This window comes from Arachis ipaensis, chromosome B6 (assembly GCF_059453495.1).
Source record: "Arachis ipaensis isolate K30076 ecotype BB chromosome B6, ASM5945349v1, whole genome shotgun sequence".
Taxonomy (NCBI): Eukaryota; Viridiplantae; Streptophyta; class Magnoliopsida; order Fabales; family Fabaceae; genus Arachis; species Arachis ipaensis.
The window spans coordinates 95,739,885-95,744,008 of NC_142441.1; the positions used below are offsets into that span (position 1 = coordinate 95,739,885).

At 42.0% G+C, this 4,124-nt stretch overlaps 1 non-coding gene across 1 annotated transcript; it reads left to right on the forward strand.

Annotated features, from left to right (window-relative positions):
* Nucleotides 1-3,778: 3,778 nt before the first annotated feature.
* On the forward strand, nucleotides 3,779-3,886 carry LOC148561866 (small nucleolar RNA R71). Its single transcript, XR_015887779.1, has one exon. It is a non-coding gene; the product is annotated as a small nucleolar RNA R71 (small nucleolar RNA).
* The last annotated feature ends 238 nt before the right edge of the window (nucleotides 3,887-4,124 follow it).

Here is a 4,124-nt window from a genome sequence, read left to right on the forward strand (position 1 = left end):
GCTGTTCTTTGAGGGCCAAAATGTCCTCCACTCTCAGATGAGTGACAGGCCTCTAAAATGGACTGGAATTCTGATTGAGGTACACAACGTCTAATTATCTGGTCAGCGCCACATCTCCATAAATATGGGTCATCCCATATATAATATTTAGACTCGCTTTTCAGCTTGTCTCTTTGATGTTTAGAAAAATATGGAGGAAATGTGCGGCTAACTAAATAATTAGCAACAGGTGCATACCACGGGATTACCGCAGATACTGCTTGCAGGTGGTCAAAAGGAAAATTATCATCTATAGGAGTAGAATCATCCTTAATATGTTCAAGGTGACTCAAGTGGTCTGCTACTAAATTCTGATTACCACTCCTATCCTTTATTTCTAAATCAAATTCTTGTAACAACAGTATCCAACGTATAAGTCTTGGTTTGGATTCCTTTTTAGCTAATAGATACTTTAGAGCTGCATGGTCCGAATACACTACTACTCTAGTACCAAGTAAATAGGCTCGGAATTTATCCAGAGCAAAAACAATAGCCAGAAGCTCTTTCTCAGTAGTAGTATAATTGGACTGGGCAGTGTCTAAAGTCTTAGACGCATAGGCAATAACAAAAGGATCCTTACCTTCGCGCTGAGCCAGCGCTGCTCCTACTGCATGGTTGGAAGCATCGCACATGATTTCAAACGGCTGACTCCAGTCTGGTCCTATCACAATTGGGGCTTGAGTTAGAGCAGTCTTCAGCTTATCAAACGCTTGTTCGCAATCCTCACTGAACTCAAACTCAATATCCTTCTACAGTAATCTGGACAAGGGAAGTGCCACCTTACTAAAGTCCTTAATAAATCTCCTGTAGAAACCTGCATGGCCAAGGAACGAACGGACTTCCCTCACAGAAGAGGGGTAAGGTAAACTAGAAATAACATTCACCTTTGCTGGGTCTACAGAAATACCATTATTAGATACCACATGTCCTAATACAATCCCTTGTTTTATCATAAAGTGGCATTTTTCGAAATTCAATACAAGATTTGTGTTAACTCATCTATCTAATACTCGAGATAATCCATCTAAGAAAAGGCTAAAAGAATCACCATAAACGCTAAAATCGTCCATAAAAACTTCCATACAGTCTTCGATAAGATCAGAGAAAAGACTCATCATGCACCTTTGGAAGGTAGCTGGTGCATTGCACAAGCCAAAGGGCATTCTCTTATAAGCATAGGTCCTAAAAGGACATGTAAAAGTAGTCTTTTCCTGATCCTCAGGAGCTATATGAATCTGGAAATAACTTGTGTAACCATCTAAAAAGCAATAATGTGATTTACTTGACAGGCGATCCAGCATTTGATCAATGAATGGAAGTGGGTAGTGATCCTTATAGGTAGCTTGGTTGAGACGCCTGTAATCAATGCAGACTCTCCAAGCATTCTGAACTCTAGTTGCTATGAGCTCTCCATGCTCACTCTTCACTGTAGTGACTCCAGATTTCTTGGGCACAGCTTGTACTGGGCTTACCCATTCACTGTCTGAAATGGGATATATGATACCTGCTTCCAATAGTCTGGTCACTTCCTTTTTGACAAATTCCAAGATGGTGGGATTCAATCTTCTCTGGGGTTGACGGACAGGTCTTGCTCCCTCTTCGAGAAATATTCTATGCTCGCATACTTGAGGGTTGATTCCCACTATGTCTGCCAAACTCCACCCAATTGCCTTCTTATGCTTCCTCAGTACATCAAGTAACTGCTCTTCTTGTTGAGAAGTCAGTTCCCTTGCAATAATAACTGGAAGCTTCTGCTCATCCTCAAGATAAGCATATTTGAGATATGGAGGGAGAGGTTTCAATTCTAACTTTTGATCATGGGCAGGCTCTGGATTATCTGGGGCTTGTGAAAATAGCGAAGTGCCCTCACTGTCAGTTAAGAGGGTCCCCACACTGGGACCTTGTCCAGTGTGCCTCTCTTCAAACTCTTCCTCTTGAATTTCAGCCACACTTTCGTCTATGACATCACACTGGAAGATAGAACGATCTTCTGGGGGATTGTCAATGACTCCATTCAGATTGAATATTACTATGCGGCCATCTATTTCAAAGGAGTATGTTCCTGAAAAAGCATCCAATTTGAATTTTGATGTCTTCAGGAATGGTCTTCCAAGTAGGATTGATGATGGCTTATCTGAATCATTGTGGGGCATCTCCAAGATATAAAAATCAGTGGGAAATGTGAGCCCTTTAATGTTCACCAAAACATCTTCAGCAACTCCAGCCACTGTAATAATGCTTTTATCTGCTAACACAAAATGAGCTGCCGACCTTTTTAAGGGAGGGAGCCTCAAAACATCATATATAGACAAAGGCATTATACTGACACATGCTCCTAAATCACACATGCAATCATAAATTACTACATCACCAATAGTACAACTAACTATGCAAGGACCTGGATCACTACATTTTTCAGGTAATCCTCCCATTAAAGTAGATGTAGAACTACCTAAAGGAATAGTTTCTAATTCATTAATTTTGTCTTTATGGATACATAAGTCTTTTAGAAACTTTGCATATTTAGGTACCTGCTGAATAACATCAAAAAGGGGAACATTTACCTCAACCTTTTTGAATATCTCTACCATTTTAGGATCGGGGTCCAGCTGCTTCCTGGGCTTCCTTGCAAGTTGTGGAAATGGAACGGGAGTAGTGTTTTCTGTGGTGCCTGCGCCTTTTGGTGCTTCCTCCTATGGTTGAGCTATTTTTTCTTCAGCTATGTCCTGTATATCCTCTTCCTCTCAACATCTTCGATTTCTACCACCTCTTCAGCTGAGGCGTATTCTGGTGAGCTTGGTTCCTCCTGATTCCTCTCCTGCAATGTGGTTCCGGACCTCAGGGTGATGGCATTAATGCCTCCCTTTGGGTTGGGTAATGGTTGAGAGGGGATTCCAGTGGTGCTTGAAGGTTTGTTATTGGAATTTTGTGCTGGTACAAACTGTGTCATAAAAGCTTGCATAGTAGAGGTGAGACCATTCAGACTGGCATTAATACTATTCATGATGTTACTTTCCATGGCCTGTTGTCTTTTCTCAAAAGATTACAGTAGGTCTTCAGTAGAAGGTGATGAAGAATGGGTAAATTGAGAGGTCTGCTGCTGATTGTTCTGTGGTCCTTGGTTCTGCCTCAGGTGAGGTGCTCTGTAAGGTTGATTTTGCTGCCTGTTGTTGTTATTGTTCCACCTCTGATTTTTCTGATTATCTCTGCCTCCTCTGTTATTGTTGTCCCTCCAATTCTGGTTTGAATTGTCCTGCCATCCATGGTTATTATTTCCACTTTGATTTTACCCTTGATTGGGACGGTCATAGAAGTTGTGAGTGGATGCCACCATGTTGTCTTCTTGTTGGAGCTGTGGGTATTCATCAGTGTAATGGCTGTAATTAGCACAGATTCCGCAAATTCTTTGTGGGACCAGTTGTTGGTTTTGCTGTGGTGGAGGAGGTTGAGCTTGCTGAGCTTGTTGATTCAACTGTATTTGCTTCAGCAAGTTGGTCATTTCACAGATGCCTTCACGTAGAGCAGCAGTCTCGCTGCTAGAAGATACTTCTGCAACAGCTTTTGAACGGCCTTGCTTCTGTCTGTGGTTCCTAGTGGATTCAGCTAAATCACTGATTAATTGCCAAGCTTCATCAGTGGTCTTGTACTTCTTCATAGACCCATTGCTGGCACTTTCCAGTATGGTCTTATCTTGGGGCCTCATACCCTGTGTGATATAGCTGAGTAGCACGATCTTGTCAATCATGTGGTGGGGGCATGGTTCCAGAAGATTATTGAAGCGCTCCCAGTATTCAAAGAGAGTCTCATTGTCATCCTGAACAATTGTGGAGATATCCTTCCTTAGCTTATCAGTGACTTCAGATGGGAAGAATTTCTCCAGAAACTCCTTTCTGAGTGTATCCCAGTTGGATACATTTGCTAGAGGTTGAGTGTAGTACCACTCTCTTGCTTTTCCCTCAAGAGAAAACAGAAAAGCTTTCAGCAGTATTGAAGTTTCATCAGTGCCATCACGCCTGACAGTAGAACAGGCTGCCTGGAAATCTCTCAAGTGCTTGATAGGCTCTTGAGCAGGTAAGCCATGAAAC